General features: G+C 42.9%; 1 long non-coding RNA gene across 1 annotated transcript; it reads left to right on the top strand.

The window, feature by feature from the left end:
- The first annotated feature begins 3,368 nt into the window (after positions 1–3,368).
- Positions 3,369–26,648, top strand: LOC110353202 (uncharacterized). The gene is made up of 3 exons (XR_005267272.2): positions 3,369–3,391; positions 11,103–11,303; positions 25,624–26,648. It is a non-coding gene; the product is annotated as an uncharacterized lncRNA (long non-coding RNA).
- The last annotated feature ends 360 nt before the right edge of the window (positions 26,649–27,008 follow it).

The raw sequence follows: 27,008 nt of genomic DNA, 5'->3' as shown, positions 1-27,008 counted from the left end.
CATTGTAAGGAGCAAATTATCTGAACACCTGGAAGTAAAACCATATGCTGGGGAAATTAAAATATTAGAAAAGAATACAAGCCAGGCAGCTATGAAGAAGGGATTCTTACATCTCTTCTGTTGTTTTCTGTCACATTTAATGTTTCCAGTAGATTAACCCCAACTTTTAGCTCCCAACTCTACCAAAATATCTAATATGCTTCATTTTCGGTGTGCCTCACCTCAGTATCTTACAGCCAGGTTCCACAGAAAAGGGCAGTTTGTTCTGCCACTCGTTCTGCCCAGCTCACTAAGACAGGAAAACTTGGAGACCATCAAGGGTTGAACACCACCATCGTGTATGAGAAATGGTTTATAAAGCACAGGAGGGGTGGAGAACTTTCTTAAAGCAGGCTGTGCTTTGCCTTAAGGAGTGGGCAGCCTGAGTGTCTAACTTTATGATTCCTCACACTTTTAAACGGTGCAACTGAAGTCAGTGTGACCTGCACCGAAGTAACCGGGTTGTGCCTCATACAGCTGGCTCTAGAGAGGCAATCTGTGATTTTTATATCCATCTTGGCAAGCTTAGCCCTCAAGACTAGTGGAACAAGCACAGCCATGCACTTAGTGTCAATAATTTATTTGTTCATTAGTGCATCCAGATTCGGTCCTGGGTGCTGTTTAAATTGATGCTTAACTAAGTGACAGCCTTTCTTACTGCGAGCAGGTGCTGCAAGTGCTTCTGTCAGTGCATCGTGAGTTCAGTTACCAGTCCCTGCTGTAGTTCCTAATAGTTTGTTGCACGGCCATTCAGAAAGGATTCGCTGTACTCTGAAGTCCCAGCTCACTGCAGGCTTGGAGACTTCAATCTTAGGGATATGGTTTAGTGGTGGGCTCAGTAGTGTCAGGATGATGGTAGGATGGGGTGATCTTAAGGGTCTTTTCTGACCTAAGTGACTCTATGAGCTGTGGTGCTACCCAAGGGCTTGGGGGTGAGAGCTCTTTCTTCCCTTTGTGTGTTTCTTCAGTGGTTGGCCAGGCTGGTGCAGCAAGGCAGCTTTGTGTTTGATATACCTGACCTCAGAGGTTATGCTGGCATTTTGCCTTTGTACGAGCAAGAACACTGCAATGTCCCACGTTGAATGCACAAATACTGTGCCATTTACAACATCTGATAACATGCAGATCCACATGGACACACGCCAGGAGGAATATGCCCCAAGAGAAAAGAAATTAAGATGAAAGTCACAAACTGAGCCAAACGTGCTGGATTTGGGGACATTTGGAGATTTAACAGCCGTTAGCACAGATTTTGATGTTTGTGGTGCCGAGGAAGCACAAACTTCAAGAGGAGAAAGTCTCACACACACACGTACGGTGGTCTCAACTCCTGCTCTTGTGGTGGCACAGGACATTTCCCTTCCCCCTGACCCCACAGCAACCTCCCTGTGCCAACTGCAGGGATGGGAGACATGGGAACCCACGCTGATCCCCTCGCAGAGCATGGGGAGCTGTCTCCAGAGAGGGCTCAGCACCTGCACGCTGGGCAGGACGCGCCCCAGGACCAGCCAGCTATTTGCAGACCACTGCTGGTTGCTCTGCAGATAGGTTTGGATAAGGGATTTAGGCCAGCAGCCAGGAGCAATGGAGACAAGTAGTCAGAAAGGAATAAAGAGAGAAAGGCTGCTCTTCCTAATGAGTGCAATAAAACAATAAAAGTGCAATTATGCAGTAAAACTATTGTCATTTTGGGTTTAGAAGATAATGCACTAGGCAATAACGCTCATTTTAGCCTGTGTTTTCAGGCATTTTTTACCCTCTGACATTATAATTATGTACTACTATCTGATTCCTGCATCTCTTCATTTTTATGGGTACTGAAGCATTGCATCAGAACAGTGTCAGATCCAGAAATTCTGTAAGCCCATGCTCGTCCTTAACTTCATTTTGCCAGCTCTTTAACATACACTGAATTGTAGTCTCTCCGTCCTTCACATTTGTTGAGTAACACGATAGCATGAGAGAAATAATTACAGCCAAAGTATAAGATGCATTCCCAATGCTGAGCTCACTGTATCTATTTCTCTTGCACATCAAATCTAGAAATTGTGCATGAAATCATTTTTATCAACTTCCCCCTTGCTTCCTGTTAATAGCATAATTTTATGGAGGATATAAATTATAGCTTCTGTTTAATTTTGAAAAATGTCCTATTCCCTGCAGTTACATTTTGTCATAATAACCACAAATACTAACAAAGGCAGAATAATCTGCCTTATTGGTGCTTTGTTTTCTTGGTTGGCAAATAGTATTTGTCTTCCCCCTCCCTCTCTGGTTCCCCTGTTTTTTGGGGAATCAGTTTGATGGTGGGTTATTAGAACAAAAGGAGTGAAACATACCCATGTTCTGTGTGTGTGTCTATGCTTAACTATTTTTAATATGATCCCTTGGCTTTAAGCCATTTCATATGTAGTTTCACGTCCTAGTGTTTTGAAGCTTTCAAGCTGAGCTAGCCGCAGTTGGTGGAGGCATTTCTGCTTTGGAGTGATCTAAAATGATCTCCTGGGAGTTTGAGCAAATGTCTTCCTTGCGTGTTAAGAACAAATGCCAGTATTTAGATTGAAAATTCTAACTTTAACTTATATCTGCATGCCAGTTTTACAGCAGAGGAGAGCCCCGCTTCAACCTTACTTTTTTAGTACTGTTCTTGCATTGGTTTAGTAATAATAATAACCACCCTCTGTCCTTTAGGAAAGCACCATCCTTCAATTTGTAATTGACTTGGGTCTAATTCTTAACAGTGGTTCATTTTGAACACCGGGATTTAGTCACTGCTTTTCTAAAGGTTAATATAAATCTGTAATGAATGGTACAGATTAAACATTGGTGACATTCTGTTTTCCCATCTTGTATAGATAAAATATTTACACTTTAACAGAGATCAATTTAGAAAGCAGGTGCAGCTTTGATGTTTACATCTTTTAATCAGCAACCTTAATTAACAAGTTGTTTGCTAATGATTAATCACCTGCACAAATACCGTGTGGATTTGTCAGTTCTGAAGTTACAGGCATCTTGGATTACTTTTTTTTTTTTTCTTTTCACCTCAAGATGAAAAATGACATAGGATGGTGACGACTGTGTCCTACTGAATGCTTGAGCTGGGAAGGTGCAGAGGCAGGACTGGGTATTTTCCAGCAGCCCTGCTCTGTGCGCAGAGCAACACAGGCGCTACCTATCAGGCTTTGGTAATTGCTATAATTCCTTTAATATTATCCTTCCCAGATGCAGCTTTGCAGGGAGGAGGTGGGGATGATTGTTCCTTGCACCTGCAGGTAGCTCCTAGCACATAAATTAGGCTGGGGAGGGTAGGAGAGCCCTCCTTTTGGTGTCAGCATGACTAAAGGCACAGGTTTGCTTTCATTGTATAGTTGGGGTACAAGTTGTTAGTGTTTGAATTACCTAATAAGAATTTTAGTTTCAAGTTCTTATCTTTCCTTTGAGTGTTTTGGTGAAAACTTTGAGGCTTTTTTTTTTCCTTCTTTGTTCTAGTAGCTTCTTCTGCCCTCAGTGTTGTGCTTCTGCACACAGAACCAAGCCTTCCTTGCACAAATGTGGTTGTGTTGATGACTTCAGAGGTACTAGAAGCAGCAAAACCAAAACAGGTCTGCCATGAGAAGAGGGATTTGCTGCTTCTGTCCTGCAGCTGCTGTCATGGGGGGTTTTGCCTGGGTGTAGCCTGAAGGTGCCCCCTGGGGGCAATGGGAGCTTGGGTGCTGTGTGAGGGCAGTGCTGGTGGGAGCAGTGGGGGCTTCCCTCCTGCAGAGCCCCCCCAGTATTTTTTGTTGATGACAAATCTCTGGGCAAGCTCATTAAAGATAAACTCCTTGCTCTACAACTTGCAATAATTTATTATCGTTAAGCTATAGTTTGCTTTCTGAGCAGAAAGGCGAGGTTGAAAAGTGCCTCTGTTCTGGTGGTGTCATTAAGCCTTAATTCAGTACTTCACGTTACGAAGTACTTACTGGCTTTGTTTATTCACAAAGGCTTTGACAGTGATGAAGTTGGAGAGGTCTGTGTCCTCCTGGGTAGTCTTCATGGATGCTCCCCATAAAGCTCCCAGGCCACTAATGACCGGCTTACTTGCAGCAGTCCATTAACTCATTTTATTCCTACATCACAAACCATACAGCTGACCTCTTGAGTGATGAGGAGGTGTCGAGATGATTTGTATCTCCTCGGCTGTTTTATATTACTCTGCCTCCTGTGAAACGAATTATAATGCAGTATCGTTGAGGAAATAAGATTTAAGGGAGGCTTTGTGAAATGAGTGCAATATTTCAGGAGGTATAATTGGGAAATACTTAGTAGAACAAGACACCTTAATAACTGTCTTCAGTGGAAGTCAAAACATCTGAATCTCCTTGAAGACAAGGAATTGATTGCTCTGCAGTACAGTTCTCCAATCGATTGGTAGCCCAGCTCTGGAGACAGGAGCTTGGCATTTAACCTCGCACAGCAGAGGAATGAAACCTGAACCCAGTGTACGGGGAGCTCCGTGCTATGCTTTAGTGGGAAATCTGTCTCAAATGCCAGAACAAGAGCTGCTGCCTTTTTAAAATGGACTCTTATTTCCTTGCTTGACAGGCTGATAGCAGTTGAACTTGTGAATAATTTAAGGATTAATTGGAATGTATTTAGGAGAGTAGCCATCACTGGAGACAAATGCTGAGCTTGCACTAATGATGGTGCATGTGTGCTAGGTGAGGAGGAAGCGGGAGGTATTGTCTGTGATTTCTTTGTTCTATTACCAATATGTACCTTGGCTAACTACATGCAGGCTTGGGTTTCTGGACTCAAAACTGATAGTTATTGTGCTCCTGCATTATGAGTTGGTCATTATGAGTTGGTTAGGCATCTTTAATACCCTACAGAGCACTACTGGGTTTTCCAGCATGGCACTGACAATTTAGGAAGTGCAGGTTGCAGGCTGGTACTGGCTATCTGTTCTGGGTGCTGGAATATGGATTGCAAGAAGCCTTAAACCCACTGCTGTTAGTTTTTTTTTTTTCCTTCATGTCACAGCGAGGAATAAATGATCTCCACTGAGATTCACGCTTGATGAAATATCTCCACCAGCCTGAAACTTTAAATATTTAGGAGGTAAGTTCCTGAAGAAAATGAAGTGATAGGCTGGGATTTGACACTTGGCAGAGCTACAAATGGAGAAGCCTGTTAGCAAGCCAGGTGACATGGTCATATCTGCAAATACTAACCAGGAGGGCCTCCTAGAAAAGTCTGGGTTCAAAGTCATGCTTTCTCTTGTGCTTTCCTTCCTAGGGCTGTGTCCTAGTGAGTCTGGGCACGTTTCTGTGTGAATCAGGGCTGGAGGGTCCAAGAGGGCTGCTGTGCTCCACTCTGACCTGCCATTAAGTGATCCCTGGGCTCAAGCTCTCTGCCAGGATATATCAGCACCGGCCTCTCAAGGGGCTTAAGCAGAGAAACATCTCGATTTGGTGAGAGAAGGGGCTGTGTATGCAGAACTTTAATCTAGTTTTGCCCTGTAGCATGGTTCATGGGAAGCTATTTGTAAATGTTGAGTTACAGCAACCAGAAAGGCTTTTGGTTACGGTACAAAGAGAATGTGAAAGATGACTCCGAATGGGGGGAGGACAGGGAGAGAAGTCAAACCCTTGTCTGGCTGTGCTCCAAGGCTGCCCCTCCAAAGCAGAACTCATTTTCTTGCTCCACCATGGAGATCATTGCATGTCCTTTATTCTAGGCAGAGAGAAGGGATGTGACATGCTGGACATTAGAAGCTGTGCTGAAAAATGTCTTTAAGATGTGTGTTCATTGTAAGCCTCCATTGCAGAGGACAAGCTGACTTCTCAAATGAGTGAGCAAAGCATTAATCCTCAACTGAAGGCTGTGTTTTACCCAGCCTGACTCCATTGTCCAGAAATGCTGGCCCTGATAGCTCAGACGCAGGGACTCAGGCACTTTTTTTGTTTTGGAGCATTTTTTTAGTTGTATCTGAACAGTCCTGAGCAGCTTTGTGGCTGAGACATCAGGTGCACAAAAGGGATAAAAGTCCTCATCCAGCCCACAATTCTTAGCATTTAACAGCACCTTTCAGCTATTGTGAGATGTATTATTCCATAGAGTGCATGAGGGTTTGGTCTGGTTTAAAGAGGTGATATGTGACTATTAATTTACTAGGGAAATGGCAAAGATGTTTATAGTGTTATCAATGTGCTCCTTTATTTCCATATACTATGATTTTATGCCTCCTTGTCTGCAATGATTTAAAGGTTGATGCATAGTAATTGATATAGCTTATAATGGGACAGGATTTTTTAAATTTGTGTTTAAGTGCATATCAAAGTTTTTTAAATCCATATCTTAATGAAAGTGCACTTAGAGATGAACTTCAAATATGGAGTTTCTCATTATTTCTGTTAATTATTTGGCAATGAAATACTTTGTTTTCCTTCGTGAACTTACACCTCTGTAATCTGTAAAACAAGATTGTGTTTCAAAAGATAAAACTGGAGACTGATTTAGTACCAGAGTTCCCAAAATGGGGTGTTCTCATGCAACAGTTTTCTCTGGAGTATAAGAATTCCTAGGGAACGCACGAAGTCATCAAGAAAAATAGAAACCTTATATATGTGTACACTGCCAGTTTACATCTACAGAAATGCTATTTAAATAGTAGCATGTCCAAATGTTGTTGTTTTAGTGGATTTTATTGGGCACCAATTTAACTGTAAAGAGTAGATGCATTTCAGGATAGCAAAAAAATGTTGTTTTCCCATTCTGGGAGGCTTGTCAAAATCTTCATGTCTCTTCCTCTTTCATATTTAGAAGAGATGGATATCTTTCAAAGATTCCCATCCCAGAATAGTAAATTGATTGAAAAATGCAGATGTAGCAAATGGTTTGGCTGATGGTGAGAGCATTTGCTTCAATCAGCAACTTGAGCTTCTAGTCAAGATCCACTCTCCTATAGGGATTTGTGAGGTATGGTGCATTTCTCTAATCAAGTACGTGGGATTTTTAGTAGTTTTGGCCTATTATCTTCACTCACCAGGCTACATCCCTCCAGTGCCCTTCTTGGACATCAGGTACATACAATTGTCCTTTTGTTTTTGCATCTTGAAATTTATTTTCCTTTAAATAGGGATTTACAAAAATGCACTTCCCTCTGGCTCTTCATCATGACAGCAACACCTGGTTGGCTGTAACACACAAGGAGTTTTAATTGAGAGATCTGATAGTGCAGACAACAGCACTGCATTACTAACTTTTCCTGTGCAGAGCAAAAAGTCTCCTGGTGTTTCCTTTTGTTTGCCTTTAATTCTGGCAAAGCATAGATGCTGCTCTGTGATGCTGTGTGAGTATCTTCTGCAGAGTGCTAATATCTTGTGAAACCTACTCCACAAACGTGGTATTTGAGTTTATTTCAGCTGATGACTTGTTCTTCTTTCCTCTATCAGTAATACTTACATGATCTTATTCTGATTATTTCTTCCCAGGGAAGAGGACTGAGGCTTCATCTGAGAAGTGATTTTTAAAGAAATGAAAGCCTCCTCTGCTTCCTTAATCATAAAGAGGAAATATAAGGCCAATCTTGATCCTGTTAGACTCTCTAGGCTTCCACACACTACCAGTCTTAAGATTAAAGAATATTTGTATGACTGATCTTAAGTTCCTGCTGCTTCCCATCAGTATGCTGCAAGTTCAGTGCCTGTTGTGCAAAATTAATTCCTGTAATATCCAGCTGTGATACCCAAGGGAACTGTGACTTCAAATGGGGAATTAACACAAGAAGCAAATCAGCCCTTTAAATGAAACCTGGGTTTTGTGCAGATGCTGTTCAGAATGAAGAACTTGTTTGCACCTTTGTTTGACATGGTAGAGTCATTAGAGAGCCACAGGTCATTGGATGATGAAATGTATGCATTTCTGCAGATTTTAAATGCTTGGTTTAATGTTGACAAGTGGCAATAATTCAGGTGTTTCATAAGCATCAGGCTTTTTCTTCTCCTTAATGAGGAAGACAGTACTGAAGGAAGAAGCCATCTTCTGAGCTAATTGTCAAGATATGCTTAAGAAGAGAATTGTCAATCACTCCCTTGTCAAAAGTGTATGGAAGAGAAATCATCTTTTCACTATTTATTTCTGCTACAAACTTAGGTATTCCTGCTTTTTTTTTTTTTTTACCTTGAGGGAGATCAGAGTGGTTTAATGCTGAATGGCAAAATACCATAACAGCATGTGTGCAGCGGAGGCAGTGGGCTGTACACAATCAAATTGGAGGGATTTTCGGTGGCAGATCACATTAAAATAAGAGCTCAGGAAGAAATTGGCTTTGCTTTTGCATTTAGTAGCACATCTTATTCTTGGGGACATTCAAAAAAAGGTGCTCATCTTCTTGCAAATGGATCTTTGCTATTCCCAGGTAGCCTGAAATCTTTCTGTGAAAACAACATAAGCTGATTTGGAGGAGGGAGGTGGTAGGAGAATTGCTGAGAAAACACTTTGTGGAGTTGTTCCAGGAGCTTCGTGTGTGCGGTGCTCCTCTGCTTTCCTGGACCAGCACAGCTTGTGCTGAAGGATGTAGGTAGAAATGAGGATAAATTGGAAAACTGCAGTGTTTTTTTGTCTTGGTGGTGGTGGTTTTTTAAGTTTCCAGGAGATTATCAAACACACAAAAGAACACTAATATATCTTCCTGTCAAATAAAGATATTCTATAAAATCTTCAGCCTGCGTGGGGTAAATGAAGGGGGAGAAGATGTTTAATGAATGCAAAAATATTGCAAAACTTCCTTACTACAGGCTTGTGCTTAAAACTTGATTAATGTATAAGCAATGCATGGGGATGTATGACCAAAATACAGTTGGTTTTTATCTTCAGTAAAGTGAAACTAACACCACAAAAGTTGAAATACACAGGGAAACAGTCTTTTGTAAATTGCCACTTTATTTTTCATTTGTTGCTCAGGGAGACGGCATAGACAGGCATCATTGTTTCAGTGGCCTCTGGATATTTTTTCATTTTGGGACTGATGTGAATCCCATTAAAACTTGCTGGGAATCATTTGATTCACCTGACAGCTTTTCCCCCACTCAACCCTGTAAAAGATCAGAACAGTCTTGTTTTTACTGTTTTTTAATTATTTTTTTATATGCTCCTGGGTGTGCTATTCGAATTATTCTAATATCCCCCTTGCTGAGGAACAGGGATTTTGCAAGTGACACCTAGAAAATACCCTACTGCTAACCAGAGCCATGGGAGAGCTAGAGGAGGGAGGTATTTATGGCTGTAGGAACACTGCCGTGCACCAGCTATGTGCAGTTTGCATGGGCACTGACTAAACTAATTGGCTTTCAAGCAAAAACAGTGGCCCCTGGATCTGCATTTTCAGTATTTCTGAGTCACAGCATGGCTGATTTGGAAGGGACCTCTGGAGGGCATCTGGTCCAAACTCCTGCTTGAGCAAAGCTGCCTGGAGCAGGTTGCCCAGGGCCATGTCTAAATGAAGCTTGTGAAGCAGCACCTCTTTACTCCAGCTGGGATGTAGTGAGCACATTGACCTGGAGTGTGGGGGCTTATGTGAGCCCCCAGTGTGTGAGTGCATCACCGCCACCTGATATCTGACTGCATTTGATCTATGCTCTTATTCCTAGAGCAGGAAGGCAGGTCCTGTCCTGGAGAGCAGATCAAAGGCTTGTGCTCCATCTGATCCACGTCTCTTCTGCCCCTTGCTATAGCTCCAGGCACAAGTGGCACCAGTGGTTTGGCACCGGTGTGTTGTGTTCTGCCCAAAGCATCTTGGCACGTGGAGCAGGACCTTGACAGGAATTCATTGTGGGCTGGCCCCTGGGGGAATGCATACTCTTCACATTTCTCAGAAGTTCTTTATTTGTATATTTTTACATTTTATGCACAATGAACGAAAGCATCTGGGAACTTGCAGTTATCCAATTTAATAAAGGAAGAATTTACTTTTTGATACTTCCCCGTTCTTGTCAGTTGCTGGGAGTTTATTAACCTGACCTCTAAGCTCAGGGCAGGAGCGGAGAGCGGATCAGTGTCACTTGCAGGTACCTCTTCCCAGCAGTGACAGCATAACCAGCAAATTCGGAGTGAAATATCATTCCTCATCCTTGTGACAATAAATTGTCACACTGAAGCATGAGATGTGACTAATCACACTTTAACATGCATAAATGCATGCCTCATTACAGGCTGTAAAATGAGCTTGCCCCTCTTTAATATCTCCAGCTGCTGTGCTTGACTCCAGCCTGCTGTATTGAACAACTGTTCAGCTTTTTGTCACCTGGTTGCGATAAATGTCCCTGCTCTGAGCTTATAGAGCGAGGCTGCAGTTGTGTGCCCCCCTTTACCTGTCTGAGGGAAGAGGCAGAGAATGGGCAAGTCGGCTGTGGTGAGCTACCTGCTCATTGCTATAGCTCTGGTCACTGGTGGAGATGGGAGTGCATTAGCTTCCAATTTAAAAAATCTGTGTTCAGATCAATTTGTGATGCTTCTCACTGACTAGAAACAGATGCGAAGGTAGCATTTACTGATCACTGCTTCAAATAAAAGCTCACAAGCATGTTGTGTTAAGAATTTTCAGAGTCCAGCGTTTGCCTGTTTCAGAGCCTGGCCGAGAGCTTTCACTGAGACAGTCTCACAAAGTTGAACATATTTAATTTGGCAACAGATACAATGGATTTGGAACTGCTGTTGATAAATACACTTACTGCAGTAGTGCTACTATATGATAACAGCACTAGCAAAATGCTGTCCTAGCTCTGCCTCACCAAAAACTGCAGAGCTTACTAAGAAGACATCCTTGTCTTGGTGGAGGAGAAAGGGTACAGCCTCATCTAGGTCCCCAATTCCCTCCCTCTTCCTTACTCTAACATCTTATTTTTCTTCCTTTTTTCCTTCTCACGCTGACTCCTAGTGTTTTTATATCCTAACCATATCTGTTTCCTCTCTGGGGTGACGTCTAGTATGATTTGGGTGAGGAGTTAAGTACTATAGTCATGTGTACTTCTTTAAGTTCATCATATTTTGGGGTGTGAACTTCAATATTCATTTTACAGATGATGAAGCAAAAGGTTTCACCTTGGCGCTCAAGATTCTGTTCAGCTGAAATTCAGTGATATTTTGAAGAAATGCCCACTAGAGAAGATTGGGTTTGAGGCCATCTAAGCAACATGGAGATAAATGGGTCCATGAGGTGCATCTGAGGGCCCTGGGGGAACTGGCAGATGAAGTTGTTAAGCCATCGTCCATCAGATTTGGTGAGTTGTGGCACTCCAGTGAAGTTCCCACTGACTGGAAGAGGGGGAACATAACCACGCCTTTTTAAAAAGAGGGGAAAGAAGACCCAGGGAACTACAGGCCAATCAGTCTCACCTTAAACCGTTTTATGATTTTCTCTAGGCTAGGAAAAAAATTTGGGGTAGGCTGTTGTGGGGGACAAATGGTTAACTACTGCTGTTGTGTTCTTCTCCATCCAATTTCCTTCTCTTTACTTTAATTTTCCAAGGAGAAGTTGGTGTTACTGTCATCTGAGCCACTTCAGTGTTATGTCTGTATAAGCGAAAATACTCTTTGGAAATGCTAACCCTTGTGGGACAGATGGTTATATTTCTAAAGCACGAACAGAAAAGAATGGTGGGAGCAGGTGGATGGAGTGGTTAGGTGTGTGATAAAGGTTCTGTAAGAGCAGTTCTTGGTGGCAAAAGGGGCTGGCTGAAGGACAATGATGCAGTTTCACAGCAACTGCCTCAACTTTAAAATCTTATTTTGCCACTTGAAAGACACTGGTGTGTTACCTAAGGTACTTCCGTAACCTCCAAAGAGGGTTTTTCCTTGGTATTTTGCTGTCTGGTAGCTCCGAAATGGGCACTTCAGTTCCTTCAGAGCCAGCAAAGATCTCTGCAGCCCCTGGGGAAGGGCTGGGCTTAACCCACAGGCTGCTTCACCCACGGAGTCAGTGCTGAGAAACAGGTGAACAAAGGGCACAAGACAAAATCCATCTGAGAAGTGAGGCATGTGGTGAGGGGAGGGGAGGCTGGAGAGCAGTGTTATTTCTAAAACGTGGTTATAAGTGACCTTTAAATGTTCACAGAGGTCTTAAGAAAAGCGAGAGGAGAGGGAAGATATTTTTTGTTTAGCTAACTTTAGGTCACAGAGGACAGCAGAAATATTGGAGTTGTGCAAAATATATAACGTCCTCCTTATAAGCAAAAGTTTAGAGTCAGCCACGGGGGTTTTGCACTGTAGCATTTCATTTGGCCCCATGTATATATCAGAGGTGGCTGCTTGGCTGCGAGCAGAAGGAGGAACTAACGACACCACCGAAATATCAGTTCCCGAGGAGAAGTTTCTCCTCACCAGTAAAAATCAGGATGTCAAGTCCCAGATCTATATATTTCACTCTATCTTGTAGAAAACCAGCAGTTCAATGTAAGCAATCATTTCCTTGTCACTTTGGTATGTTGGCAGTGAAGCTTCTGCCTTCGCCTGCACTTTGATTTCAGGCATTAGCTGTCACCTACTGTGAGCTAAATTGTTTTAAGGCATGAAAGTAAAATTTTTCATCTAGACTTGATTCACGCTTCCAGTGTAACTCATACTCTTAATTAAGTCCTAAGTGAATTTGCTGTCATTTTTGAGGGCTAAGTCGCTTGTCTTTTGGTACCAGTTCTGCCTGCGCTAGACCACAGCTAAGCTTTTGGAGGTCCCTTGCTTCCAGCTCGACTGCAAACCAGCGGGCTTTGCTTTCAGCCTTTTGGGTGCCAGCATTGGTCTGAACACTTCTCCCCTTACTTAACTAGGAAACCTAGGACCCAGGAGCCTGCTATTGGAGTACCAGAAAGGCTGAGCAACCGTAAGACTCTGCCATCCTTCATATTACTCTTTTCCTGCCTAGAAAAGCATGAAATAAATACTGGCTGCTGTGTGATGATGGTTATTTAGTGAGTAACACTGAAGTTAAACTGCTCCCTGCACAGCTCTCAGTGGTATGAGCAGAGGGGGTGGCGAGTATTAGGCATGTATCAATATAAAGGCATTAGAAATTGCTTTCCTTGTTCGCTTAGCTCTTTCCTTGCTTTACTGTCAAATTCTGTTTCCAGAATGAGAGACTTGAGCAACCATTATAGCATCAGTGGCCAGTCAGCAAACCTGTCTTTAATTTGCTCGGGGTAAATGTGTTTGCAGGGGAAGAGATGTACAAGTCTCAGAGACTCAGTCCTGGACAGCAAAGTATGGGGGGAGAAAAAAACGCCTCTTTCAAGGATTCAGTTAAAAGATTGCGAAGCAGTGACAGTGCACACGTGTGCTTCTCTGCCAAAATGTAACAGCAGCGCTGGGAGTCCCTTCTTCTGCATTGCACTGGTAACGGGGGCTGCTTTCCAGCCAACAGGCATCACGGGGGGCACCTGCATGAGCACAAGTGGGCTCATCTATTAACGTCATCCCAGAGACAGAGTGCCACTACAGCCTCTATTTTTAGCAGTATGAAGTGTGATGAGCAGGGATTATCTTGTTTATGGTATTATTATTACATAAAATATGCTCCCGAATCTGTATAAGGCTAATATGTGCTTGGAGGAGGAAGAAGTCATTAGGTTTCTCCTGTAAAGATGGATGTGTAGTTTTGAGGAACAGTATCTGTCCCAGAATAGTTAGCAGCTGCTGCAATAATTCTTCCGAGGTTATAAAGAAAGCGACAGGCTTTCTGGGGTTTGTTTTGGTAGAAGTCCAAGAAAGAAGAAAATTGGGCTTCAGGCATCAGATTCATCACCAGGGCTGGAAATGAAGGAAAGGCGGTGCAGCCCTGAAGCTTTGCTTCGTGTGCAGCAGGAGAAGGTCCTGCAGCTGCCAGTCCTGCTCCCATGAAAAGGGGAAACAGCCCCATGGCCCCAGCTGATCCTGGGTCAGAGCAATGTGCTAGGCTGGTCACATCATTTACAGACACTGCTTTGGAATAGCTGTGGGTTTAAGCACATTATTCTGTGTTGGTTGATAAATATGTCTACTGCTCGATGACTTTAAAAGTACAGGAGTAGATCTGTTTTTAGAATGAAGCAAGGAGAGTGGTTACAGCCACCTTAAAGCCTGATCTCCATGTAGTCATATGGCTAATATTCCTTGTGTTGATAAATATTCCTGCGCTTCTGATTTCATAGTGGTCCTTCACTTTAGAAGAATACACAAATAACTCACATACCTGAACAAAATACCCCCTTCCCCTGAAATAGCCTAACTGGAGGAAATGAAGCATAAAATACTGCGCAGCAGGTGGCAATGATGAAATGATAAAGAAATGAAGCTGGCTGTATGGTTGCTCTCTCTTTTTTTTTTTTCCCAACGGGAAAAGATGATTCACAAAGTGATTTGAGGTAGATGCTTCAAGCCTGAGCAGCCTCAATGACTGAGGGTACGTGGTACTTAATCCACCTCCTTGGTCTACGTGGGCAGCAAGCATGTTTTATTTTTATATTTTAATGAGCACACAAGTCATATCAGGTTTCCGGAAAAGACTAAATCATAACAGCATTCCCAGAAGCTTTGTTTCCTCTTTTAAACTGTCTGCTCAAAATGAGAGGGAAAGCAGCAAGGCTGGCAGGCAGTCACCAGACATCTGCTCGGGGAATCCAGATTCACGCTCTGTGCTTGAGCTTGCCTCTCCTTCAGCAGGCAGCAAAATAGGGTGGGAGAGAGCCTGTAGGTGCCTTATTACTTTGTAGTCAAGGAAATTTTGTAATTAGCGATCTTTTTATGGACTAGTCTCTCCTGCCTGATTTCCCTGTGCTGTTCTGGGCAGTAATTTAGCCCTTGGTGTCGTCTTGGGATGAGGTGGCTTCCATCCGAGGAGCATGGGCAAACCCCCAGCAAATATCTGGGTGCTGTCGAGGAAGATGAGGTTGCTTTTCTGATAAAAACTTTTTAAGGGATGAAGTACAAGTAACAAGGAGTAAATTCATCCTAACACATAGGTTCTACAGGCTTCACATGGTGTAATTTGGTTTTGACTTTGAGTTTTGTGGAGCAATGGTTTTAGCTAAAACCTGCCAAGTTCTCAAACTGGTGTAACTTTGCAGGCAATTTTTTTTAGGGTTCCTCTGAAATCCTGGGTACAAATAGCTGTAAGGAAAGTGTTACTAGAGGAAAGAAACAGCTTATCTGTACTCCTGTGCTCTCTTATAATCAAAGTTTTGTGTTATGTGGTGAAAACCTGTGGATCAGTTGATTTTTTTTTTTTTTTTCTAGTCTTCACTGTGTCTGCTGGTGGTCCTGGTAAAGCCCAGCCTTAGATGGACCACGGAAACAAACTTTGTGTACTGACTGTAGCCTTCTCCATTTAAAAACTGGGACAGAAGCTGCACTTTTCAATTCCCACTGCATCTTTCCGTTCCAGGACTAGGCAGCACGCTTGCCTCTTCTCAGGAATCCATTTGGCACTTCTTGTGAGCAATAAAATCAAACTTGAATCAAAGGAAAAAGTAAATGAGGACAAGAACAGCCTGTTGTTTTGATGTCAGATCAGAGCCCATAGGAAGCACTCTGGCTGAAGCGGGTTGCTGTTAGGGTTTGGTCAGTTGACGTGAAGATGTGCTGCAGGGCTGCTTTCAACAGGGGCTTCAGAAATGAGGGACAAGGCTTGGGCAGAAGCAAACCTGCCATGGAGCTCCCATGGCCCTGTGGATAGGGATCAAGCAGGGGGAAAAGAAAAACCTCTCAACACTGGGAAAACACCAAAAGGGAGATGGCTTGCACAAGTCTGCTCTGGCACCATAAATGTGTGCATTACGAAAATTACAGGGTAAAGCATTGCACCCTTCATCCGTAAGACTTTTCTTAGTCATAAGACTATATATGTGTGTGTTTGTATCTTTCAAGTTTTATATTTGATCATCTCTAGTAAGAGTAAGTTTCAAAAGTTCATTAAATTATTGAGCAGTTTTTTGTTTTTCCCAGGAAAAACATCTTTAATCTCATACATTCCCCCGAAGAGGCGAATCTTTAAAATGTATTTGCGTCTAATGTGGAATTTATTTTATGACAAAACAGGAGATACTTGTACATGAAAAATAAATACCAAGAATAAGTCATGCATTTTTCATTTTGAGTCTGAGTACGGAGAGTTGAGAAGTTTAAATATTTAAAATAAGCCCTCTGGTGCCCAGTAGAGCTCTGGGCTGTGCATATAGGGGTGTGTGTGTGCTGGGTGGGGGCTGAACCCCTGTGCCTCAGGGGTCTGTGCCCTGCACTCTGGTAACTTGGGGGTGGAGGGTCCCGTGAGGAGGGAGCTCCCTTGCCTGGGGAAATGCAATGTTGGATGGTGGGTGTCCCAGCTGGGATGGCTGTTTGCAGGGATGGGGATGGGGAGAAGCCCTATCTGTGTCGTGTATGTTTTGCTGGACCCTCACAGTACCTTATTTACTTTGTTGTTTACTGCATAGGTGAAATCCTCATTGCAAAGGCTATCTTGGCTATCCACATTCACCAAAAATTAAGTGGACTCTTGTCTGTTTTTGTGGCTAAAGTCCATGTGATCCAAGCCCATAAACCAAGCTGGGGAAGAGGTGAGGCAGAGAGCAAACCCCTGACCTCGTGGTGATTCCTCTGCAAGACAGAATGGTGTTATGTCTCTAAGTTAGCACCTTTTTATCATCCTCAATTACAGTTTCTCCTGCTTACGTATAGGAAAGCTCTGGTATTTCTCCAATTTTGCTGAGAAAGCTTAGTTTTAGCATAAAGATCAAAATTATTTGCTAGCCATTGGGACTAATGATCACCTGCATCCTGTGAGCCTTCAAAACCATCTTGCTGTCAGACAATCACACAATGCACCATCATATGCAAGAAGAATAAAGCTTGGCGTGGTTGTGCCAGGCAGCACGTACCTGAACTGTGCTGCTTGCCCTGTGTGTTATGTCAGATCACCACCTCTGAAGTGCCTGCCTTGCTCCTAGGTCACTACAGACATCATTTGTATGGGTGTCTCTCTGTTGGCAAGTGGAACCCATAGCATCATCTCTGAGTTGCTGAAAAATAAAGGATAGAGCAGGAATAACAAACTTCTCAGAAGTTAATAAGGTCCATATGACTCATGTAGTGAATTTGCATTTTGTCTTCCTTGGTTTCCAGATGCAATTATTTTTTTTTCACTGCTTTCTTCCTTTGCTTTTTGTGAGCTGGTTTCCTCTGACCAGTACCAGTCCAGTTGAGCAGCCTGTAGGTTACCAGATTTTCATTATCACACTTTTTCTTACCTTCCCCTTTTGTGAAAAGCTTGCCATTCTACAAATTGTTCTTCATCAGAGATAATGTGCCCAACTGAAATGGAAGCACTCCTCCCTTTAGTTGCTCCCAGAAAGTGGCCAAAACACCTGCAGATGCTGATGGGTTTTAAAAAAGGAAAATCAAATGTTGTCTCAGCCAGAAGGCTGTTCAATTAACTTTTCCTGCTGGGAATTATTAGACCTGAGGCTGTGCTGTTGGGAGGAATCATTTCTTCGCATCAATGCTAAATGAATTAGGACTTTGTTGGTAACAGAGAGGAACTTATCAGAACATGAGAGGCAACTGCAAAGCTCTGAAACTTTAAAATATACAAACATCAGATGGAGTTACCCTTTGGAGCACCATAACATTTCACTGAGAAATGCATTTAAATGAGAATGTCCAAAAGTAGATTTTTTTTTATCGAATATCAAGATTTGCTATAAGGATGGCAATGTGGACATGTTAAGGGAAGATTTTTTTTGGGGGGTTATTTTTCTAAACTTTACCACTTCCTTAGCACAAGTTCTGTCAATCCTGCTTAGCTCAGCCTGTCTGAATCAAGGGCAAGCGGCTCCTGTAGGGCCAGGACCTCTTGCCATGGTGCTTAGACATCATTTGAAGGGCTCCATGGATTGCCAGTCAGAACCAAAGCCTGCTTTGCCTGAGCACTTGCTTGTATCCAGGTGTTTGGGCAAGCGCTCTAGTTCAGTCTAGCAACCAAACTCTTGAAGCTTTTGAAATACTGATTTTAGTAGAAAATAAAGCACGGAACACTTTATTTTTAAGGAAGTGAGGCTTCCATCCACATATTGTTTTTGGAAGAATTTGAGCTGAACCCCAAACTCTTTTCTCAAGAAACTTCTCAAATTGTTGTCAAACTCTAAGGTATTTTTATCTGAATCTGTGTTTTTAAACAGTAATAATTTCTTACCTTTTTTAATGAATGCTACCAATAAACTCTTCTGCAAGGCAGTGATGCGTTTATTTTTAGCAGTTTTAACTGAGATATCTGGTATTGCTTGGACATGTGTGACCAGAATGTTGGCCTCATTTCATGAACACCTGAGTCCTGAGCAACTTCTTGAAATTAATACTGATAACAGCCCTGTGCTTTCTTTTTTGACCATTTTATTCAGCAGGTGTGGGCTGATTTTGGCAGTGATCACTGATCACAAGTAGGAGGAAGCCCTGTATTTTGTAGAAGACCTGTTCTACTTCCATTATTTCATTGCTTTCCTGATCTTCCCTTTCTCTATATCTTTGGTTGTGGTGTGATTTTACTCCAGTCCTTCTCTTGCCCTCTGGAAAAATAAGTTCAGGGATGCCACCTGCAGCTGAGCAGGAGGTGCGGAGATGCCCAGCTAGCAGGGTGTATTTCTAGTGAAGGGTTCCAGTTTCTGTGAATTGCTGTGGGAGAAGCAGAGGCAGGGCTGTGGCTGGGGGGCTTTGGTTTGTAGGGACAGCAAAACCTGGGCTTGATGGATACCAAGTGGCAAACCACAGCAAGTCACTGGGTGAAACCCATCCCTCTGCCACCATACTGCATGTTTTTTGGAGGAATTGCACGTGTAATCGACAAGAAACCCAGTTGCTACCTGGTGGTGTCAAATAATGAGCTGAATAATTGCCGTGTGAGTGTTGCTTTTTGTGTGAGAGCCTCTTTGAATTTGTGCCTTAATGCATGTGTGAGCATTCCAGTGGAGCCAAGTAGGAGACCTTAAAATGAGTGCTCTGACCTGAAGCCCTGCTGTGCTACCGTGTCCTCCAGAAACCAGCTATTACCTCCCCTCCAAAACCTGTCTCAGAAGTTGCAGGGGGTGACCTGCTCACATTCCTCACTCCAGTCTATACTTGTTAAATGGCTGCTGGTGAGGGCTCGGCTGCTCCAGTTGTGGTTGTGGGAGAGGTTTGGGCACGCTGCTTTAGGGGCTGCTCCCAGGTAATTAAAGCACGTCATGCATCACCTCCACAGGCTGTTTTTGAACTTGTACATATTCCCCAGGGTTGAGCAATGTGAAAATTTGAGAATTGGGCAGAAACTGTAAACCTGTGCTGTTGGGATTGAAGTGGCTCGGTGTGGCCAGGTTGAGGAGGAGCTGAGCTGCTTGGCTGCTGGGGACTCGCAGACCCTCTGGCAATGAGCTGGGACCCAGCCACAGGCAGAGCTACTTTCCAAAAAGAAATGTGTGCCAGTGATGGGTATTTGGGCTTTAAGCTAATAAGCAACCTGGAGAGTGGGCACAGCTCTTGGCAGTGCTGCCAGAAAGGAGAGGGAGAATCACAGCCTCTGAGCAGCGTTGGTAATGGGAAGTGCAATTAAGGCAGGTATGTCAGCTTCTCCCTAATTGTGTCCGTGCTGCAAATATAGATGTGTGCATGTGAGTAATGGCAGTGACTCTGCAAGCTGCATGCATCTGATAAGCTGAAGGTGCTGGAAAAGAGACCTTCAGACCGTGCTGTTGTTCCTTGCAGTGTTTTGGGCACATCTGTCCCGATTTCTGTGACTTGTTTGGATTTGGGAAGGTGATATGCCTACCGCTCTGTGCCGAGAGTCTGTTAGTGAGAAACTTTTCTTCTGCATCATAGTCCTTGTGGATGAGCTGTAGGCTGACTTTTTGTACCTTCTGTGCTTTAATTACTGGAAAATCCCTGGAATCAGAGGATGGCATCACATGGTTTATAGCTCTGCTTTAGCCGGGATTCAAATGCCTTACTCGGTCAAAATTTGCTCTGAAATTCGAAAGAACTTGTCTGGATAAGGCACACAGGATGCAGTTTATCGTCGGCGTGTGCCGTGGGTAATTGTACTTACTCAGCTGTCCCAGCCACGTGCAGCCTGATAAGGCGAGCAGAGCCAGACGTATCGCAGGCTAAACCAAACAGTAAGATAAATCCTTACTTTCAGAATTAACTAGGCAGTAAAGCATGTTGTTTTTCACTACGTGTCCATAAGATGTAGCTGAATAAGGTATTTGTTCTCTCTGAATGGAGCAACAGCTCTATTAATGTATGGCGCAGCCTGGATTTCCTCTCCCCAGCATCATAGTGATAGCAGCATTACAGGGACTTAAGGGAGAAGATGCTCCCTGTGGCTTGCTGAGAATAAAACGTGCCCTGCTATGACTCCTGAAGCCATGGTCGTGGTGATGGGCACTTCCACAGCACGTGGGCAGAGCCGTGTGTGATGTGCAGCTGGGTGCCTGCCGGCAGGTCTGGGGCACAGGTAACAGCTAAATGCAGTGACACAATTCCCTCAGAAAATACGTGGACCTGTTATGTTGCAGTTGTAATTAAGAATGCATTAAACCTGGCGTTATCAATTAATCAGACTTTCATGCCAATTAGGCTGAGGCTTGGGGGGAAATATATTCAGGGGCTTTATAAGAGACAAAATGGTCTGAGAAATTTGCTTTTATGTGTGATGAACAAGACAGCTCAAAGATAGCACCAGCCTTTGACAAGCTGCTCGAAAGGGACACAGGGTTATCTTTATTTTGAGCAAATCATAGTTGTAATAAAAATTGGAAAATTGTCAGTTTCACAAAGCACGAGAGAAATTCTTACCATTGGTTTTCTGGGAGCACCAAGAAAGAACAACAGTCTGGGGTTACTTAGTCATCCGAAACAACAAAAAGCCCTGCTGCCTCGAGTGTGTTGCCAAAAGTGGGGGTTTGGGTGAAAAACTGGTAGTGTGAAAGCCTTGGGGGAAAGAACTTGGGGTGAACCTACTCCAGTTAGTTTGGTGTGGAAGAAAGGTGGACTTATTAAGCACACTTTATTACTGCAATCCACATTGATCTTTTTCTTTTTTGAAGATGAGTAAATACTAACAGCTTGTTTAAGAGAAGCTAACAGGTGCTAAGCACTAGACAGAGGGGGTTGGCAAGACATGGAACCTGCACAGGGCAGCCTTGGTCACTTCTATAATGATGAAACCATGGGCTGAGAAATTTTCTTCTGCATTGGAAATTCATTGGGAAACATGAGATCAGCTCTATTGTGGAGGGAATAAATACATTTAGTTGGGTAGTTGTCTTGCTGAATAAGAAAAAGATCAGTAAAATTCTGTATGCAAGGGTAGTGTGGCTTTTTTCTTTATACATGTAAATTATGTGAGCTTAGGAATCCTCCGTAAGCTTATGGGAAACCGTAGAGAACTAAAAAATAAAATGAAAAAATGAGGCTTCAGCCTTTAGCTTGAAGGTTTCCTTGGATAAGGACAACAAATGCCAATAAAATAAGAGTTTCTTCACTTTTTTTCCGTTTGTGAATTACCTTCTGTCTCCACAAACTGTGATGCCTTCTGTTGCCATGGCTCTGCTGAAACTGGGGGTGAAGTTGCTGGCTGTGATGAGGACAGGTTTTTGCAGCATGTAATCAGGTAGATAAGCGCTCTGTTTGGATCCAAAATGCAAACTTTCTCAGTTGTGTGTTTCAGGAGATAGCCTTGTTCAACAGCTCTAATGCCACGGTGGCAATTGCTCGTTCTGCTGCTGCTGGTTGTTTTTTTTGGATAGGAAATAAAAGTGAAATTGTTGTCTTAAAAGTTAGAGGGTACAATGCACTGAAATACCAAACTCTAATTTTTCAGAGTTTGTTAAATATTTGTTTGGAAGCATTTCAGGCTCTTCGGGCTACTAAGATGTTCTCAACATGAAGCCATTTATGAGCTTGCTTTGACTTCCACACCATTTTCAGCTCCAGACAAACCATTCTAGTGATGTAATTGAATTAGAGAAATAAGGTCTTAGAGGCAGGAGCAGAGTGTGGGGTTCAGGAGGCTGAGCAGGTGGGGGCTCTCTGAACCCATTTTTGGCAGGACCAGGACCCCTTACTTTGGTAACTACCTTTCTCCATTGCTTGTTGGCTGGTTTAGTTGATCGCTGTCTATTTATTTCTCCATGTCCCTATTGTGGAAACAAGTATCTTGTCTGTTAATGACCTTTTCCCAAGTGTTTTTTTTTTTTTTTTAATATCCCATACCTTTTGCAAACCCTTCTTATACCATTGTATTGCATTTGCAGATGAGATTGAACCTAAACAACTTATACCTTTGCTTTAGCATAATAGAGTTCTTGAATAAGCAAAACCATTTGGGATGTCTGTACTCCGGGCCTGGATGCTGAGCTCTGGGATCACATCTGCATATTCCCATGACACCTTACTCACGGACTGTGTTCCTTTGTTTTTGTCTGTGACTGATTATAATTAATGGTCTGGGGATAGAGTTACTTTCAGATGTGAAGTAATGAAATACAGTTTTCATTGCAATGAACTTTACAGTGTCAGAATTTGGCATTTTATTTGTTGTTTTTATTCTGATAAGGCTGCCTTGAAAGATGTGACATTTTGTATGGTTACCAAAACGGAAAATTTCCTCTGCAAATGAGTCTTATGGAACTGATTAGAAATGAGTGTTTTGAATGATCTCCCACTGCTGCTGCTCGTCTGTCTGATGAGACCTGAGATACTGTAAGCCCAATTCGTACCAGCCTCTCAGAGGCGATGAAAAGCAATTTTGTGAATTCTTTAATAATGTCTTCAACTTAATTGACAATCTCAGGCACTCATGGAGCAGTTTGTTGCTTACCAAGTGAAAATTCCTGTCTGTAAAGCTGATCCCATATCATTCTTTCCAGAAGTTCTCTTCAGAATCGATAGATGAAGAGGAAGGCAATGCAATACACAGGAATGGAAACCCATCAAGATGGTCATTTTTATATAGATCTGTTCTGATGTTCTCTGAAGCCAGTGCAGAGAGCCCCTTCCAAGGGGCTCTGTGTGCAATAATCCCAATCAAACCTCAGGGAACTAAACTCACAGTGAAAATTTTCAGATCGATAGCGAGGAGGAAAATATAGCTGCTTTTTATTTAAGACTTTAGAGTTCAGTGTTTGATACTCATGGCTTTCTGATTGTTTTGTGTGCTTTCCTTTGTTATAAAGGGTGTAGGACAAGAACCAGCCCTCAGCATTCCATGCCTTAATACCAGGCTACCATATCAATACCCCACCTATACCTACACTTACCTAGCTGGTAAGGCACCCTTCTCTATCTAGGTAAGACTCTTTGACTTAAGCTTTATTTTAATGTTTTGAGTTCAGATAAGTCACCTGAAGATTTGATACCCTTTAGCTTTCAGCTTGTATTTGGTCTGTATTAGGGCTGTCAGATGTTCTGACAAATGGGCCCCCAGTGGTTTGTCTTCATAATATGATCCCACCCAGTCTTTCCCCAGTCTAGGTTAAGAAAACTGATGGTCAGACTTTGATGCAAAAGTGTTTTTTCCTTCCCTTTACAGACCAAATTACCTAGGGATGTGTCACTATGTGTTCAGTTTAGTCATGTATATTGACACTGTCTAGATTACTTGTAATTTTTAGTGAATAAAATCATAACATTGAGTAATGATGGAAAGGAGCGAGGAACAACTTTTATCCTACGTCTTGATTAAAAAGAACTTTTCTCAGTGAGCCGGAAAAATATTTGCCTTCCTGAGGAGAAACTTTTTCAGACTATCAAATGAAATGGTTGCCAGTTGACAAGCCTGAGAAACAAACACATACAAGTCAAGATCTTTTAGTTGCTGTGTGACTCATGTTGTTGCAGCTGAAAATGTTTTTTGATGGACAACTTGTCAAATAAGAATTTCATTATAGGAGACCTATGAATAAATGTATCTTCAAGACATAGAAATTACAGTGTGGCCTCTGAAATGAAAAAGTGCAAAAAAAAAGTAACAATTTCCAGATGCTCTGAATAAAATAGGATATACTGGTAGGTTTATGATTTTCACTTCAAAGTAAAAGGTTCATTTGTCTGAAATAAGAAGTGTAATTTATAAAATTAGTATTCTGGAATGTGCAATCATAAAATAATACAGTATTCTCTGGTGTTACATGGCAATTGCTGTCCTTGAAATTGAAAAATAAAGCAAGGGGGAGGTGTAATAAAAGGGCAGGAAAAATACCGGTACCAGAGGCACTGAGAGTAACATAGTCCTAAGCCATCCCTCCACATGCTGGTGTCTGTGCGGTGTGGCCCACCCTTTGGTATAAGGCTAATATTTATAAATTCAGAGGTGTAGTTTTGTGTCTGCAGCTGTGTATTTGTTTCACCTCTAGCACATGTAAGCTTGCTTCCCCAGAAGCTCAGCACAGGCAGCGTTCCCTAACCCCAAGCCTGCTCTTTCCCCTGCTGGTGGGGAGCTGTCTCCGTAATTAAGGCTATCAAACACGTGGCTGATGCCCCCGCTCGCTGGCTCCATGCTCCATCTTATGGCATTGCTGTTTGGAGTGGTGGCGTACTGACCATGAATGAAATTCCTCCTTGAAAAGGGGCCCAAAGTCATCAGCCAGCACCATCGATTGTGTTCGGACGCTGATCGATGGCTTCTGTGGCGAGCCCCGTGGCTCAGCTGGGCTAAGCCCTGGTGTGGCAGGGACCAGCAGGCACGAGCCTCCGAAATGTGGTGTGGATCCCACTTCCCAGAGGTTCTCCTCCTGCACCTTCACAGCTCTTTTTTTTTTTTTTTCTTTCTTTAGCATTTGTTTTGGGTGGGTGAGTTATAATGAATCACAGCCTGCTCAGATTGCTCTCTGCTGGCATCTCTGTGGATGGAAAACACGCAGCTGGGGTTCAGCAGAGGGATTTGCAAAAGGAGGAAAAAAGAAAAACAGCAGGTGACCAGTGCTGAGGTTATGAGCACCTTGCCTTCCTCCCTTCTGGATAAGGAATAGCTGCTGCTTGATGGGGATGCAGAGCCTGGATCAAGCTTTGTGTAGCCATTCCTTTATGGACAGGGTTTATTTATATAGCAATTTGAAGTGTTAGAGTTCTTGTTGTTGTTGTCCTTTTTGTTTTGGCTTGGTACACTGTGTGGTGCCTCAGCCAGACTTCTCTGGGCATCAGAGTTCGGATCAGGAGCACAACGTGATGTCTGCAGCCCAGGAGCTTGCTACAAACTCATCAACACTATTTTTTTTTTTTTCTTTTTCACAGCTGTAAATCAGCTGCGGTCTTTGCTTGGGCAGAATACTGCCAAAATCCTACTTTAATCTAGAGTCTTCAGCCTCTGCCACCTTTAAACACAATTTGGATGTACTGATGCACTTCCCATGTGGGATGAGTTTCACGATCCTTGTGCTGGGACGTGAGCCGAGCAGTGGCAAGGGCAATGGCCAGGGCTGGCTTCATCAGACCAGGCAAATCTCAGCTGATCCTTTCTGCTGGCTAATTGGGCATTAATGATCAAAAACTCTCAAATGGCATCATCTTACTCTCTTTTTTCTGTTTCTAATCCCACGGTTTTATTACCAGGTGTCTGGGGACATTAAATGGCAGAGAGAAGGGAGAGTGGAAGAAGAGACTCTCAAGCCCAGTGGAAAGAAACTTCAAAGCATCACCAATTTATCTGAAAATCTTTAATGGTTCAAATTACCCAAGAATCTCAAGAAGCACTCAGAGAGGGATGAAGAAGTAGTAGTGTGACTTACATATGATTGACAAGGAGAGAGCAGGATCTTCCCCAGCACGCATTTCTGCAGCTCTTCTGTTCCATTAATATCAAGTTAAAATATTCTTTTAGGAGTCCTTCCAAAACAACAAGTTTTTCTACATCCAAGCGTCTTTGTAGGAAAAGACTTTGTAGGAAAAAACTTCGTGGGCTTTTTTGGTTATTTTCTTTTCTCCTTGTATAGAAATGCTAATGGAATGGGCTGGAATAACAAAGGATAAGCAGACTCATTTTTAAAAACCATTTCTGATAAAGCTTCCCCAAAGCCTCTGCTGTGCAGAGAAGTGATATCTCAAGCTACAGACACAATTACCACCAGTAACAGAGATCTTCACTTGGAAACAAGACCGAGCTGCGAGCCCTCCTCACTCCCACTCCTCGTTTGCTGCATTTCAGGGAGCTGTGCAGGGTGCTGGGGTGGCCGCACCCAGGGATGCTCTGCGTGGCTCCATCCATCACATGGCACATGTCCTCCCTGCACCACGGCCAGCAACAGCTTCAGATTTTCTCAAGGGTTCCCATTTTACAAGCACAACTCTTCTGTTCATCAAGCTACAGTGCAGGAATAACTTAGCTGGCAGCTCGTCAGGCTGAAATCTGGAACTGCAGTAATGGTTGCTCATTTGGTAGGACCAAAGAGCTTAATTACATACACCAAATGACTCGAGTTCCAAACAGTTGTATTCTCATTTTAATTTAACTGTAGGAGCCAATAATTATCTCCTCTTTTCTTACACTGAGCAATAGTGGTGTTCATCCTTCATGAACAGCATCCTTGATAATGAAGAAAAAATGTTATTTGAATAAAAATTTATTGCTGAGTACTAAAGTGAAGCCTTGCACAAAGTGTCCCAGTGAGTACCAAGGAGCTATGGGGAGGGATTTCTTCCTTTTACATCTTTTCCCCAGGTTTTGATGCCTCTGCTGACGTTGTCACTATGCTGGTGGATGAGCCTCTGAATGATGTGCACGGGTGTGTCTGAGTGTTTCACAGACTTGCGTGTGGAGAGAAAAAATCCTGTTCACTAACTTGATGTTGGATGTTTAATGGGCTTTAATTATTTAAAAGTTTTCTGAGTTGCTTCTTGAAACCAGAAGATGTGTTTGGACCACCCTAAGGAGGAATGCTTGGGTGCCATAATGACCAAGGGGTGAGTTTCATAGGCTTTAAGTTATTTCACAGCGGTAG

The sequence above is a fragment of the Anas platyrhynchos genome, chromosome 7, assembly GCF_047663525.1.
Source record: "Anas platyrhynchos isolate ZD024472 breed Pekin duck chromosome 7, IASCAAS_PekinDuck_T2T, whole genome shotgun sequence".
NCBI classification, from domain to species: domain Eukaryota; kingdom Metazoa; phylum Chordata; class Aves; order Anseriformes; family Anatidae; genus Anas; species Anas platyrhynchos.
Note: the sequence above shows the minus strand (reverse complement) of the source record. Positions and strands in the feature narration are given on the sequence as shown.